The 17,324-nt window shown below is 41.9% G+C and overlaps 1 protein-coding gene across 1 annotated transcript in view; it reads right to left on the bottom strand.

Moving 5' to 3' along the window:
- Positions 1–17,324, bottom strand: part of AGBL1 (AGBL carboxypeptidase 1) — a 297,138-nt gene that overhangs the window by 165,399 nt on the left and 114,415 nt on the right. The window lies entirely within an intron of this gene.

Genomic DNA, 17,324 nt, shown 5'->3' with positions numbered 1-17,324 from the left:
CCAGCTTGGCTTTTCCTTTTTAGCCTTTCCCTTTGGATTTCTTGCCCCTGGCTCTGCCACTCCAAGAACTTCTCTTCTCTGTACTCAGCCAGGTCTTCATCACTGACTTCAGCTGTAGGTGTTAGTAAAATTGGCTGCTTTGATCAGAAATGTGTGAGTGGAAGGCAGATAATAGCCTAGTTCTCTATACTTGATCTCCCAGTGAGGGGTCATTGATCATTGATAAGGGTCAACAGCTGAAATAAGTGTCTCATCACATGAAGAGTTTGTGAAGGAAAAGCTGTACTGTCAAATAAAGTGAAGCACAGGATTGGGAAGGGGCTGGATCATTTATATATTTAGGTTAGTTTGTGTTTTGCAAATTTTGTTCTGGGCAGGAGATGCCAGTTTGACAGCCATAGAGCCTGAATCCTATATTTAACTACAGAACAGATTCAGCTGAGGGAGTTACAACTCCATCCTCCCACAACTGGGTTTGTTAGAAGGCTACAGAAACTGTAGCCACCCTCCTAACAGGGCTATACTCCCAGTCACGTTCCACAGTCTCTCTGCATGCACTGTAAGGCTGTGCTAATAAACTGGAAGTGAGATGATTTTTTTTCTAGCCAATTCACTGATGGGCTCTGATTGAATCATCTCCAAAGGAATCCATTTGTTGACTGACACTTGCAAAATGAAGACCATCCCAGATCATGCGACACTGGCCACTGATGAATGATCAAGTCAAAGTCTTCAGTTTAAATGCTGTTACGAACAAAATGCCAAATGGTGATATTTGATATTCGGCACCAGTTATTACTGCGCACGTGGCACACAAACACCACTTAAGCGGAGTCAGAACCAGGCTTTTAGGAGTTCAAGGATCAAAAGAGACAGACTAGTCTTGTCTAGTTTTATAGACTACATAGCTATTGAGGATCCATTAATCAAGTAGGGGAAAACAGTCATTGTGGCTGATGTAACAAGAGCTGGACCAAAGGAGGTTGAGCAGGACATGTGTCTATTCTGTGCCACGCATCCCCTCTCTTCTCTAACAGCCACCGGTACATACATCATTCTGAAAAGGATGATACAGATAAAGAGATTCGGTTGGATTAAAGCTGACAGAAGGGGAAGACGTCCAAGATCAAAAGCAAAAAGAAACTTTCCAACAGCTCAAGGCACAGAGCTGTGAAAGACTGACCCATTACTTGACTGGCCAAAAACATTAGAAAGCATCCTGCAAGGAACATTCCTGTATTGGGTCTTCAGAGTCAAAGCCCCATTCCTTCCCTCAGAAGTACTTCCTATTCCCTGTACTTATGTGAGGAACACCACCACCCTGCTACTACATTTGCCCAGCTTTGCCATGCTTCTAATTGGCCATAGAAAAGCACAGGTCCATAACTTTCACTCCACTGCATTACAGGCTCAGACAAGTGAATGAAAGTGAAAAGGAGGAAGAAGAAAAGTCTGGGGATGTCTTAGGGGACAGAACTTTGCTTTCACTACAAAATTAGATGCTATGCAGCATTTCTTTTGAGGAAGCCTAGCTGTTCAACACCAAAAACTTTGTGGGCTTTTGAAACTTTTTGAATGACTTGAGACAACTTCTGTTGAAGATGGGGCTCATTATTGACACCGATATAAACTGAGGTACTTTGGATGTTTACATGCATTTTGTTGTTAAGGTTCTGGGACCGTAAAACTCAGCGGTCATTAATTCCCATGGGCACATGGGCTTTCCAGTTCTTGTTTTCTCTTGAGAAAACCTTTGATCCTATTTACACCATCCCCCAGCTACTTATGCAACTACTCCTCTCTTTAGTGGAAGCATCTTCAGAGGAAACCAGCATGATGGATAACTAAAGTCCTTTGACATACTGTGTCATTTATCACGTAACAACCTCAATCCTGCTAACAGGGCCTTCTCCATATGTCACTGTCAGCTCCTGTGCCACCCCAATGCATCAAAAAGAAAAGTTTGAATATGAAGCACTGTAATTCTTAAGTCATATCTGGAAAGCTGCAGTGAGCTGTAAGTACTATTCTGTCCATCTGCCAGATTGTTTGTTTAATTTTCACCCTGTCTCACATTTGTGAGAAATTAAGTTTTCAATATAGAAGAAAAATAGAAAGAGTCAGATGTCTAGCAGAAGGAGGAAGATAAAAATCTCTAATTCCGTCAGGAATCCAGGGCAGCATTTCAAAGCAAAGAAAGAAAAGCCAGCCTAGAGCACTATGTATTAGAGCATTCCTAACAGTCCTGAAGAGTCCCATCTCCTTCCCAGTCTGGGAGAGATGTTCTCCAATGGGCTGATATGAAACTAGGAAGTTTGAAGCAGTGCAGATTAGCTTCCTGAACCTGACTGATCAATGGAGGCATATCCCATCTCTTCAGCCCTTTCAGGGGTATAAAATGGAGCTAAGGTTTCCAGGAAAGTCTTATGAGAGTTTCCAGTACCTCCTGCTCTTGGCTACCTGAAATAATCAGAAATCGCTCCTTATTGCAAGACTTGAGCAAGTTATTTTCCAGGTGCATCTGAAAGCACAAGCAAGATGATGCTGGAGCCACTGCTCAGGCCTTAGCTCTGCTCTGTTACACTAACATAAATCCACCAGTCACTGTGTCATCTCTCGTAAGTGTTAGCACAGATGGCAACTGAACCATGACCCATTATGGCTCTCTTGGCCATCAGTCCTCAGAAATACAGTTCAATTGCAGTACTGGCTAAGGTGCATTGATTACAACTCACACTCAGGCTACCTGAGCACCAGCAGAAGCTGCCTGTAGCACACACACTTCTTTCTTTACTTACTACACCCTGAATTGCCCCCTCCCCCACATGAATCATGCAATACCTCATTGTTTGTTTTCCAATCCCCTTTCTCAGATTGCTCTTACAACCCCTGTCCTGCCCCACTCAGAGCCTGGTCTCTGCAGAGCATCCCCAGCACCAGCTGAGCATTTGCAACTCTCCAGATGAGCCCAAGACAGACTCTCATACTTTGGTCCAAATGTCCTTGAGTCACTCATGATAGAGCATAGGACCCACAACTAACCGGGTAGATTGTTATATCATCCATCGTGTCTACATGAATCACCTTTTGGAAAGTCAAGGTTATAAACCTTCCCTTTCACATTCTTTCATCAACTTACATAACTTCCCAGCACCATTACTGGCCTAAACTTATATGTGCATGAACCATTTCATAGACTCATTCTGTACTTGTTAGCATTTCCAGGTTAGACAAATTTCCATATTACTTCAAATCATTCACAGATTCCCCAAGTGAGAATGGTGTTAAATTTCAAGAATTAAAATGCCATTTTGGATCATCATGAGTGATTTTTAAAATATGATTTATCATTTTATTGTCATGCAGCCTATGTATATTTCCATTTCATAAAAATATAATTGTTTCAAAAGAACCGCTGGCAAATTACAGCTAGAAAAATCAGTTTTATTACATTAACCCCTTAATGATATTATTAATTTGAAGGAACTCAACATTAATTTCTTCAAAGATTTACCAACAAAACTCCATATCTTGGTGGCAATCATATTACTAACTCTCCCTCCTTGAGGTATCCTCTTTCTTAGAGAAGGATCATGGAGGATCTATCAAATATGAGCCTCTTTGCAACTATCATTTCTATTAACTGGGTCATAACTCAGCTGACTCAAAGGTTCCTAGTGTTTGTGCCAGCTTTAGTATCCTGAAACTCATGGGACAGCAACTTATCATTCACCCAAATTGTTTTCCAGTCACAAGTCACACTGAACCTCTTCATTTCCCTGTTAAGTATTTGCAGCAGGTGCTGTGTGTGGAGAGTCAAGTCAATAACAAGCCATTCAAAGGCCTTCTCAGCCCTATAAGCAATTTTCTCCCTAAAGTTGCCAGGCTGGAGTTCTGAGTCAACAACACTGCTTCTGCTTTCCTTTGCATCTCAGAGTTTGGCATAAAGACAGACTTGTTTGTGTATATGAAGTAAGAAACAAACAACGATAATTCAGCCAGGGGGTAAAGCCTGGTCATTATTTGGACCAGTAGGCAACAGGGTTGAATTATAACTTGCTATGACAGCACCCTAGATAACTTAACTGAAAGTGTTAGCTTACATTAAAGAAACAATTACGAGAGTTAGCTACTTGGAAAAGGAAAAACATGTTGCTCAAGCATCACCGTTCAGCCACCACAGTTCACATTCCTCAGAATAGAAATATAGAAATTTCAAGGGGGAAAAATATAAATCAATCCAATTTTACATCCAAATAAAGCAACACGTTTTGAGCATAGCACGCAACAAAACATATGCATATTTGTGTGCCTAATTTGCACAATCCATTCCCATAGGATGAACATAATCAAAAATGAGAGCACAAATGGCCACTTAAATGCCTAAATTCCAACTTGAGTAATTGTGCATGCAAATATATACACATTTTTCAAGCATAACTGCATCCTTTCAGTCCTGACAATCTGGATCAAAATGGCCTCTATTACCGTGACTGTATATGCATTTACACATACAGAATGCTGTATCATTTGGACCACAGAGTTTTTGGCAAACCTCAAAGCAAACTCCTCATTTAGGCTCCCAATTAGGTTTAAGGAAGAATTAGCAATGACAGAATCATACATACATACACCACAGCTAGTTTGGAGAGAATTAGTGCATGCTAGATATGAGTTGTTCAGGGACCATACAATTGCAGTTTGAGACTCTGCAAGTAAAATTATTATTTCAGAGCTGCTATATGGATTTCTCATAGATAGATGAAATGCTTTGGGGAAAAAAGACAAAGCAGAATGAGTTTGATTACACCTAGGTGATTTCTTTTCAAATCACTCTGTAGTTTGCAACATCTGTTTAATGCCCACTTGCTGAGATTTCTACCTTACAGGTTAAAATCAGCAGCTCCCACCACTCAGAGGCAACCAGTTCACAGAGGCTGCAAAAGAGCTGCTTTATACCAGTCCAAGGATGGTACAAAAGGGGCACCTGTAAGCAGGGTAGGTAAAAATTGTTAAGGCACTTTGAGACCCTTTGGGACAAAAGTTTAACAAGTTAATTGCTTTCACCAATACATACACAGAATCAGAACTAATGTGTATCAGCTAGAAATGGGAAAAGGTATGAAGACTGGCAGAGCCAGTTCATTGCAACTAACTGCCATGAGCTGAGATTTTGTTTTACTGAGACTCTGTAGTAGAAAAATCTACTTAGTTCACATTATTTCTGATACTTACTGCAACAGAGGCTTTTTCTTAATGTTCTCCTTTTTATTTACATCATACAGCTCAAAGCCATATGGACACTATTTGATTCTGAAATAGAATATGTGCTTGATGGGATTACATGCTGTTGAAATTTGTCTGAAGACAGAGAAGTTGTACAGTTCAAGGGTGCCCTCACCTCCACATCAGGGAAAGAGGCAGAAATTACCCTGACTTAAAGGCATTCGCTCTTCAGTGCTCTTCTCCATTTGGACACCAACATGTGCACAAACACACACAACATGCTTCTCCAAACATGAAGATATACCAAAGCAAGCATGTTCTGGAGAGGAAAAAACAACCACTCTCCCACTGTCCTCACTCTTAGGATTTCCATATTCAATCTTTAGGCACAGTAGACAGCTCAATCAGCAGTAAGCTTTAGCTATTCCACACAAACGGTTCAACCCAGAGTATCATCTGCCGTTCCAGCCTGGACTTCCTGGAAATCTCAGCCTCACCTCAAGCTGCAATACTTACAACCCAAATATATCTAAGTAACATGTACCTCAGTCTTGATCTCTGAGAGCTCCTTCTATTTCACTTTCATGGCTTGCTTTACCGCTCTGCTATCACAAGTATAATCCAGACCTGCTTTACCTAACATTACATCCACCCTGAGCAGAGAATTGACTGCTAGTTCTGATGTGGTACTATAGATTTCTATAATACACACTGATATCTATTAGAAACTCGGATGAGACCACCAACTTTTTTCCCCATGTCACAAGCACAAGAATTTAAACCCATGATAGGGTTTGGTAGAGGTGACTGATTAACGCAATAAATTACATTGCTACCTGACCCTCTTTTCCTCCTTCTTCTCATTTCTAAACTGTATTAAAATAGTTTATGATTGCTCAGTTGCTCTGCAGTTTGCATCTTCTTTGTGTGTCATAACCAATACAGGGAGACAAAATTCCATGTTCTTTTATCTTGGCCTTTTATTTTCATTTTAATTAATTTTGTTAGCTATAAAGCAAAATGAATATAGAAAGTTTTGTTTATCAAGTATGCTTCCATTAGCACTATTATTGCTGGTGGAAGACATCATGAAGCAGTACTACTACTGGGAACTGAACATCTGCTTTAAACAGCGTTCAGTAGCAGCAAGTGCTGCCTGGGAGAACCAGCTCTTCATCAACAGCTGAGCTTCTGAATAACTTAGAGAAAAATGGGGTCATGTATGAGCACGTAGAAAGAAATTCTACTGGAGGTGCTCTCATTGCGCATAGAAAGAATCCTTGCACTCATGCAAAACCATGTTATTGTGCAGTAACTTTACAGAAGAAAGACGAAGATGAAGAGAGACTTAAGACAAAGGTCAGAAGAAATTAAATAATCAAGAATGAAAGGCATTAGGTGAACACACTACCTGGGTTATTGACTGTTACATGTACATGTTTAGTAATAAATCCTTTTATGTTTGCAGTCAATGTGTATGCACACATAGTATAACGTATCAGCTCTGCTCTAACTATTATAACAATTATGCCTTAAATGTGTCATTGGTTGCAAATAACTGAAAGCAACCCAAGAGGTGGTTTAGAAGCCAGACTAGATCGCTTACCATCACTTAACCGTGTTGCGCTTCCCTGGACAAAACATGTCATAATCCTGTAAGAGGTAGAGGAATATTTAACTATCTTATATAAGGATATACCCTCTTGTAAAGTTCCATCAGCCAGTTCTAAAAAAGACCATGGAAAAGTTGCTCAGCTCTACTGAATTCTGAAAACAGCATGATTTCTACAGCATCTGACAGCATAAATCACCACTATTTTGATGCAATAACATACCATCCTAGTTATTCAGGGGTTGCTGTCAGGGTTAGGACATCATCAGGCTTGGGTGTGTTCAAATACCGACTTCAGAGTTTTCCAGTAAGAACAAACCCATGCTGCACCGTTACCGGAGCTCTCCTCCCTGCCCATCTCACCCTCTGCTTTTTTCCCCAGCTCAAACCTGTACGCCTATGATACAGCCTATGAGTTGTACAACTTCAAATGCTGTTTTGCTTTCCCACCCCTTCAGGGCTCACAGCTGCTTTGCAGCATTACAAGCACACTCCACTTTTTTCTGACTTCCAGCAGTGCTGCCTGCTAGGCTACAGAAGAGGTTTTGATTTCTCACTTCCTTTGTCATTCCAACATTGACTCAATTTTCTATTTTTCATTTTCTTGCTGCTTCTCCGGGACATTCAGCTGGACTTATAAATTAGGGTGGCAACTTACTCAAATCACTGGAGCAAAATTTGCCCATGTAATTATCCCAACTGCATGGGCAATCATAGAAACAGTGTGCACAAGTGAACAATTCAACCTCAGCTGGTCCTATATAGGTGCATTTTTGCACAAGCAATTTTGAAAATAAATAAGCTTCTAAGTGAAGCTTATTTTGTTGATAAGCCTCCTCTTCCCGTTTCTACAAACACAATTTCCACTTGCAAGTCCATTTTTCCAACCAGGGCAGTTATACATCTCCTCTCCCATCGCAGTACTTTACCAGCTTTTACTGTTACATTTAAATACCAGATCCCAAAGAGGGGGGAGGGAAAAGTGAAAGTCAGAAATAAATAGAAATCTTAAAACAAAAGCAAAAAGCCACCACACACCACACTAGCCAAAGAACACAGCCAACCCAACACAAGATTTTTGAAAGCTAAACTCATGGAAAAGCAGCTCTACACTTGCATAACTAAACTCCAGATCTTTTATTCACATGCCTTTAAAAGAATTTCTGTGCATATATATCACAAAAATGATGTGTTTTAATACTTAAAAGGGACTGAATGGCTGTATAAAACCTGAAATGTCACTTGGAACTCCAGGGATGTCCAGTTTTCAGAGCAAAAGAAATACTGCTCGATTTATTACATAGTGTAATATACAAAGGTATATTACAAGAGACAATAACCTTCATTCCCAGGCAATTTCAGCTTTCCAGGTAGCGTGGCTATTGCAGTAAAGTCATGGACGTTCTTCATCACATCTATACAAGTGAAGTTTTTACAGTTTCATTTTGTGGACTTCTCTTTTCCCATTCCATGAATAATGACTCCAGCTCTGAATCTGTAGCTTCCAATAGACATTAACAGACCTCGATAAGCAGATTCTCTCTTGAGATGGGTGACCAAAACAGCCCCCACACTCATGGCATTAGCTCATGTCCAAAAAGTTCAACTTTGATATCAGTATTTGATGTCTACCACTCTTTGTGAAAGAAAACATAACCTACAAATTCAGCAGCAACTACAATGGTTCTCAGTGTAGGTTCAACTGTGTGGCCATCTACGTGAAGGTTTACGGACACGCTGCAAATTCCAGGATGGTGTTAAGACATTAAAGTTTTTCATACAATGCTTCAATTCCTTAATTCCCAAATCTTTCACGAAGGCTGCTGAAGTCACTGCAATTGGGGTGCTTTCCCTATGCCAGTACACAGCAGTGAAGAGCAATAACTAAACAAAGCTCACGCATCCATAAAGCGCATCACGTGGTCAGGACAGAGAAGATGGACCAGCCTCAGCCCAAGATCTGAAAAGGTTACTGGGGCGTTGGCCGACATTCTCAGCAATCCCAGTGCACAGACTGCACCATGAATGCCCGAATTCCTAACAAGGGATCAAGCTGCTTCTTGCTTGTCTGCACACAGCCTAGCACAGCCACAACTTTTACAAGAAAAATATATCACAAAAGGGATTCAAATAAGCAAAGAGCAAACAAAAGGGAGAAACATACACAATCAAATCAAGAACAACAAGAATAAAATGATTCAATCAACTCATTAACTCTACTAAAAGCTAGCTTCATACGCCAGTCTCCAGGCTCCTAGAAACGTTTTCAAAAGAGTGCATGCATCTGATAAGGTCCCAACAGTCAGGAAAATAGATACCAATGCAAAGCAAAATGATTCCCTTCTGAGCTCATGGAACATCATGTTCATATCTGATATTCACGCTAACTTGAAAATACAAAGTAGTACCTATCTAAAATGAAATAACCTCCAAGGCTAGAAGCTGAAGTATTTAGAAGCCCAATAAAGTAATATCACTGAGAACACATCAAGTAATTTTTTGTGATGAAATACCAAGATGATCTTGCATCACCAACAGAAATTGGGTGCAATAGAGCAAAAGGAGGTACACTCAACTCATGAGGCACCTTTGCTGCTTCAGAGAGCTTTAAGAATACTGCATATGCTTGTGCAAGTGGCAGCTAGAAGTCTAATGACACAAGTGAGAATGCATTTGATCCTTCTGGTCTTAATATGGCTATTAACTGATTAGTTTTTATGGACCTTGAGAAGACCAACAACAGTGGCATCTCCCTTCTACAAATTTAAAAAAAAGAAAAAAGAAAATTGTCATAGGGTACCTACAAGAGAAGAATGTCTCAGACTTTAGAGCCTAACAAATTCTAGACCCTGTTCACACCAGGATCTCCAGCTCCGGGTCTTTTTTTGTGGTCTGTCCAAACACACAGCCAGTAGTGCATTTCTCTGGGCAGTCTGTTAACAGCTAGCAATTAGGCTGGCCCGTTATTAGACTGGACACTGGGACAAGCAAGTTATAACTCAGTAGACTGTACTTGCCTGCCCAAACTCCCAAAAGCACACAGGACGTGCTGGAAAACAAAAGGAATGGCAGCCAAGCACCCAAAATTTCAGCTATTCAGCTTCCAGGAAACAAAAGCACCAAGCAATAAAGCCAACGGCTGACATGTGACTGGTACAGAGTCCCATAGACAATAATAGCAGATAGGCTCCTGTTTTAGAGACTCAGTCACACAGTAAATCAGGTGAGGGTGTGTTAGAACAACAGCTGGCTGCTAATTAGTCACAACACCCTCAGCAGGGTACCAAAGTGGCAGAGAAAATCTCAAGTAAATTAAGTTTTAAAAAATCCTACTGCAATCACTCCCCCAACAGACCCTTCATCTTCCCTCTTGGCTTTTTATTTATCGTAATTACTTTAGTAATAAGATTTGTTTCCTTGTTATTATATATATTACCATGCAGGGCAACAACAAAAAAAAATAATAGCTGGAAAGAGTTATGTAGCTTATTTATCTCCTTGGCTGTTATAGGGCCACTGGGTGGAGAGCGATGAGAAGGTGGGGGCCTCTGAAAAGCAGTAAATAGAAGAGAAGGCATATTCCTCAGGAGCGGAGATGTATGGGGACATATTTACGAAGGAGGAAACACTGACAATGAGCAAATAAAACTAATAACTCAGGGGGACCCAGCAACTCCGGATGATAAAGGAAGGAGTAAACAATGCTGCATTGGGAGCACTGTCAGAGGGGAGTCCTGGGGCGCGGCAGTCTGCAGGCAGATGTTTACTACAGCAGGAGAGCCAAGGATGGGCTACATCTTCCTCACCAGGCAAAGAACTGTGGCTGAATTTGAGGCACCTCCCACAGCACAGAGGTGTACTCAGGGAAGTGCATGCTGGAGGGCCAGACCTCTCTTCTACCTCCATCAGGGAGCAGCTTGTAGAAACAAGAGGAGAAACAAAAGGAATGGGAGCCAAGCACCCACACTTTGAGAACAGCATTCCAGAGTTTATCCTACATTGTGCATGCACCAACCAGATTTGCTAGCCTAAGCTCCCAAATTCACAGACCTCTGCCAAGGAGAATCATACAAGGCTGTCAGGAGCAATAAGGGTGCTTTCCTTGAAGAGCTATAAATGGTCTCCAAGTCCCATTCTGTTAGGAGAACTAGCCATGGCAGACAGGCTCCCAAAAATGTTTGGGCTGGCCCATTAAGGAGAAGGTAAAACTTTCCAACAAGAAGTCCTCATTCACTGGCTGTCCTTCACCACTGGAAAAGGAGCACTGCCCTCTTAGTGGGATCCCTGAGGCAGCACAGCAGCAGTTAGCTGGGTAAACTTCTACTCTGCTTAGGGAAAGTAATCCCACAATTCACATCCACTTCCCAGAGTGACATACCAGACCAGAGCAGATGCTTCCCAAAACAAGCATCTTCATCGCCTCTGAAGTCTTGAGCAAAACATCAGTGCATGCAAACATGTCACCCGACAGTGTGCAGCTCTAAGCACAGCCATTCTAGAAGATTAAGGGTAGCATCTTCCAGAAAGCATTCTTTTACCCAATATACCTTGGCTTCCACATACGTTACCCAAATACCTTCAGCATAGCACACATTAAGAGACTAGCAAGGCTAATTTAGATTCAGGGCTTCTGGAAATGATATGGGACAGACTCGTACAGCATCTGGTAAAGAACAGCAGCAAACTAATCCTGTAGCACTTTTCTGCTAAAGTCTCCCACTGCATTAATTAATGACAGTTGGAAAACACTCCTTGCCCAGCCTTCCCACGTCTCAGCACTGTCCTTAGAGACATGCATACATCACAGATCAGCTAGTCTGAAGAGAGCCTTTGGAGTGCAGGGTGCACAGCACCAGTTTAGCTATGCAAGTTTTGATTCTTAGACTTAAACTCCTCTTCAATCCTCTGACCAGTGAGGAGCATTAAAGAAAAAAAAGTGTGTGGTGGGGGGGTAGGATAGGGCACAAGGGAACTGGCACAGCAGGTCTGCAGTTACACAGCTTTATGTGACACCTACTCAAGAGTTAATCCTTGAGAATGCAGTTCCGGATCATAAACTGACTCCTTAGATTAGCCATTAACTATTCTCCTGTTCCTGATCAGTTCTGCCTCTTACTCTCTGGAAGACACAATGCCTGAATGGGCCAGACTGCAGAAGAGTTAGCATTAATATGGGCAAGGGGAATAAGTCGTATATGCAGAGAATGTTTTCCAGTGTAGATGCACACCTGCTTCCAATTGATCCTTTTGTGAGCATCCTTCTTCAAAAAGAAAAGATAAGGTTCCACGCAGTGAGTGGGAGAACACTAATATTTTACCCTTTGTAACTTTTGAAAGTGTGCAAGATAAACATACTCTGGAAAGGGTATGGATTTCAAAGGACAATTTTATCTCTCCACTTCAGTAACTGTTAAGGAGACCAAGCTTTTCTCTGCTGGCCTCCAGGACGTAATGAACAAAGCTCCATAAGCAAACTAGGGTGGAATAAACAGCCCAACTGAAATGGGACTGAATAATAAGGGAAAGCCAAAACCCCCACACCTCAGCTGCATTATCTCTGATCAGTAAAAAAGCTCATTTGGACTACGTTGGTGGATGTGGGGGACAGGTATAAGAGGGAGAAGGGTGTTTTTAAGCCAGATAAAGAACAGTCCATGGCTATAATCCAAAATGCAGATCAGGATTTCTGCCTCCTCTTCCAAGCTCTGCTACTAAGGTACCCCACGGCTGGAAGAAATTGCATAGCTTCTGAACAACTTATCTTCCGTGCCAAAGGACTCATCAGTTCCCTTCTCCACTGAATGGTTCAACTCACTTATAAAATGCATCAAGTTCTTTTCACTGAAAAAGCTTCTTTAATTTGATAGAGGAGAGTAAGAAAAGGGTAGATGGAAGAGAAGAAAGGCAACGTATAAAAGGAAGAAAGGAAAAGAAAGAGGGTGGCAACACAGGAGTAAGAGAGGAACTAAACAGAACTAATATTGACCCAGTTAGGGGTTTGTGAGTGGGAAGGGAATCTGAATACACAAAACATCTTCATGTGCAAGCTGCCCAGGAGTGTCCTTCATCCTACACTTTCCTCCCCCCCCCCCCCCTTTTTTAAATAAAAAGCATTTCCCTCAGAGCCTCCATTTCTTGTGTGATCAATTATATTGTAAAGTTGAATCAGTTTTAATTTAATACTTCTGGGAAGTGCGGAAGAAAAATCCCTCAAACACAGGTACAGTTGGCAAGCATGGACTATTAGTATTTGGCAAAATTTATTATTGCTGTTTATGGTGATATAAATTAAGTTATACTGATATAATTAATTACTAAATTTAGGTATAATAAATAGCAATACTTATCCAGAACTGCAGTGCCTGGAGAAGTCTAGCCACAAACACAAAATGCTGACAACCATGTGACCGTGAGCACATGCATGGGTGTGCTAGGTGCGTACATGTAGCAAGAACGCAAGCGTGAGCAGATGCTAAGGCATGGCTGCATGTACAGACTGCTGAGGGATGCAGAACAGGAACTTAGACAGCAAAACAGCACAAGAGCACATCACTAGCTAACACAACCGCGCAGGTAGGTGCGAGTGCATATGTTAACTCAGTCAATGCACAAGCTACAATAGCATCTTTAGGCAGAAAAGCATGGAAAGGGAAGTCTTCTGTGTTATTTATAAAATGCTATTTGCATTTCCAAAATTAAGCCTTTTACAAGTTTCCTTACTATCCCTAGCTCCAGCAGTTTATATAACAATAATATAATAGACCTACTCTGAGGGTACAGAAATTCCAAACAGATGAGCTTTTTCTTTACAACAATCCAAAAAGTTTCACCAAAGCCTCTTCATGTCACTGCCAATAAGCCTAGAGTCTTGCGAGAACACCACTTTTTACCTTGTACAAACCAAACGCTAGCTTAATAGTTAAAACAGCAGTGAATCTAGACTAAAGAAAAAAAAATACTCCCAATATGCTTATTTCACCTCAAACTACTTAAAGGTTGTGGCATAACATTATCTCATTTTCCAGTGAAGAAAACTCAGGTAAAAGGAGAGGCAATGACCAAGGTCACATAGTGCATCAGTCGCAGAGTCGGGAACAAGGCACTGGTCTCCTGCTCACCCACTGCATTTTATATCAGTTTCCTAACAAAATCCCCTTTGTGGATTCTCCAGCACTTAGTAAAGCTGTGGAGGAAATTCATTTATTATTTTTACTATAATTCAGTTAAGGAAGGGGATAGGAATAAAGCAGTCATATGACACTTACTTTGGGTCCTCACAGAACAACCTATGCAAAATAAAGTAGGTCTGCAAGGACACTCCCTGTTGACTGGTTTAAAATGGCTGTCACTTCAGACAATTGCATTTCTGTTCTCTGAGGAATGGAGACTGTGCTTTTCCTTTCAATTTTGTTCCTTTGATAAAAGATATAACATATCAATGATTGTACCAGGCCAATCAGGTCAGACCACATGTCCATCTAAGGCAGCATCTTGTCTCCAGGAGCAGTCAAAAGCCAATGTCTGGCAGAGAGCAAGATCAGCTTTACAAAAAGTAGCAGTGGTAGTAATTCATTTGAAATATAAAGCCATTTTCAGATCTATCAGCTGCAAATTATTTAACAAACCCTATACCTGATTGCTATTCAGGATGGAGCAAAGTCCTTGTCACATACAGCAACACAACTGCAAATCTGTGGCTTGAACAAAGCCAATTAGCTGCAGTATCTGCTAGTGATCTATACTTTAAGTGATGAGAACACTCGAACACATGCTTGCACCATCACTACCTTCATTTAGCATCAGAGACACAGCTGCAATTCTCTCCATCACTGACAAACAGCAATGGATTTTCCACAGCACTGACCGAAACGTAAGGGAGGGTGGAGAGCTCAGCCACACACTGCCAGAGCGTAATCACATTTCTGCAGTCATATTTGCGTTAGAGGAACATTCTCTGCATGCAACTTTCAGATCACGTTAACCAAAGCAAACACTAAGGCCCTGATTGTCTTGTAGCTACACAAGGCTCCCAAAGCACGATCGTGCGGTACCCTGCTGGGATGAGCGCTCGTCCACTGAGCTGTGCCTCCAGCAGGGAGCCAGCTGGAGAAGGGGCACAGCTGGGCTGCTGGAAGGAAACCTTTGTAACCAAACACTGGCATTTTTCTCCGCAAGGGCCAGGGAAGTATATGCATACCCCAACACAGGACTGGGGAGGGGGGAGAGTGACAAGCTTCAAAGAACTGCCAACAAAAAGAATCCGACTCTTCCTTAAATAAGGAAGGACACTGAGATAAGACAAAGAAAGCATGATTAATAACATGGGACAGAAAGAGGGAAGGATAGCAGGGAATAGATTTATAAAAAGATGCACTTCCAAAGTGGGGAAAGAAGAAAGTCACTCTGCTAGTTAAAAAGCCAGAGCAAGTTGCACAGGGTGGTCACACTGCTCTGGATGGCTCCTTTAACCACTTTTTTCATGGAAGTTATCATTTTATCCCCCTCCCCAAAAAAAAAAAAACAAAAAAACCCCACACCTTTGGACATGGTCTTAGAAAAAGAGGCACTGAAACAGAGGAAATCTTGGTATTTCCAGAGCCCATTGCAGAGTCAGGATATTTGTTGGCCTGGACGGCAGACCTGATGCATTCAGCATGTCCAAACAACACAGCAGGGGAGGTGCAAGAGCACATCAGTGCATATGAAACCAGAAAGCAGGTCAGCATACTGGCAGAGGAAACACCGGACACTCCAGCAGGCTGTCAAGGGAGTTCTTGCGGGACTTGCACAAGGGCTCATGAGACTCAGGCCAAACAAGTGGCTCCATGAAATGAGTTTTAAAAGTGAAAAATATACTTCACAAGTACAAAATGCCTCTTGCAAGTATTATGGTCAACAAAGGGCTATAGATTAGTTTCCCCTGAAATGTTTCCCATGTAATGGTAGCAGTGACTCAAAAGATAGTTTACTGTAAAATTTAAAACTGGACCAGGTGAGGCATTAAGTGATCAAATAAACCGGCACATGCAGGTTCTCCCTCTGCAACATGCATGGTTATCTCCACTTAACAGTTAGAAACCTCAGACCCAGAACAGAAGCATTTCTTGCAATACGGGTAGACTCAAATCTACCAAAAAACATGTGGTAAGAACAAGACGACTACCTGAGATACAGGAAGCCTCACAGAATAGAAGTTTGTAAATTAAAGCATAAAGGAATTGTTCTTTCCCTTCCCCAGGCCTCATGTTTAGTAACAGAGCCATGGCCAAGTCCCTGCTCTCCAGACCCCATCCTACACATAAAGCTTACAAAACTTCTCTAGAAGGGTCACTCATCACCAGGTTAAACTACAGTTTAAGCTTCCCTCTGCACCAGGGAAGGCAAAACACCTTCTGCATGGCATGCACTCAGTCACTTTAACCAGATGTCACAAAGAGCCACATTCCCCTCTCCTGAGGGCCCCTTTTCTGCTACTCTCCCCTCCTGACAGCTGGACAAAAAAGGTCAGATATTCCCTCGAGCCCTCCATCTGCTGGAAACTTTAATTAAGCAGTGCAAGAGAGGAAAAAACTGGGGGGGGGGGGGGGAGGAGCTACAACCTTTCCTTTTTGCCTCCACTGTCTGGGAGGATCAGGGAAGCACGTGGTGCCAGCAGAGGCTTAGAATATGTAGGGGCGGCATCCAGCTACTCACAACAGCCCTTCCAAACTACTGATCACTCATGTCCTGGGAAGTGCAGTAGCACAAAGGCTATGACTTCCTATAGACACAGACTAGACACTATTAGAACAGCCTAAGCTGCTCTCTGCTGAACCCCTCATCCAAAATTGAAATGAATTAGTTTAGAAGAACCAAACAAGTTCAACTCAGTTTTTGCTTAGGTTTGTTTTCCTCTTTCTGCAGCACTCAGTCTACACAGCCGGACCTGAAAGCAGACAGGTGAATGTAGCATAAGGAAAGTTATTCCTCTAGACCTAGCTATGCATTTCAGTACTTGTTTAAACCCATTTCTCAGCTTTGAGATTAGTTCATTGCAACAAGCTGGGGGACACAACTGTTACCAAATCCTGCAAGCCCTTATCACCTGGTCAAAATGCACAGTTCCCCCGCTGCCGTGGGATATACTCATGATGTCCAGCCCCTGCACCAGGGACAGGACTGACAGCTGTTAAGATGCACTTGCTCCACAAACACCCAATGAAGTGAGTAAACTCCACTGCTCTCAGGGATACTGGAGATTTTCCCAGCAAAGTGCAAGATACGTGCACTTATCTTAGTGCGCCTGTCAAGCCTTCAAAAGAAATTCCACTTTCACTAGTGGCTTAATAATATTCATTTCATGGTTACATATTAGGAGCAGATTGGCACTTCCACTCTTGAGCAGAGAGTGTGGAGGCATGTTAGTTCAGATGGGCAGCTCTAAAGAATCCAGAGGGAATCAATATTTTTATAAGCTCAGGACTCAGTATCTTTTAGGAAATGTGTG

Source organism: Struthio camelus, chromosome 12 (assembly GCF_040807025.1).
Source record: "Struthio camelus isolate bStrCam1 chromosome 12, bStrCam1.hap1, whole genome shotgun sequence".
Classification (NCBI taxonomy): domain Eukaryota; kingdom Metazoa; phylum Chordata; class Aves; order Struthioniformes; family Struthionidae; genus Struthio; species Struthio camelus.
Note: the sequence above shows the minus strand (reverse complement) of the source record. Positions and strands in the feature narration are given on the sequence as shown.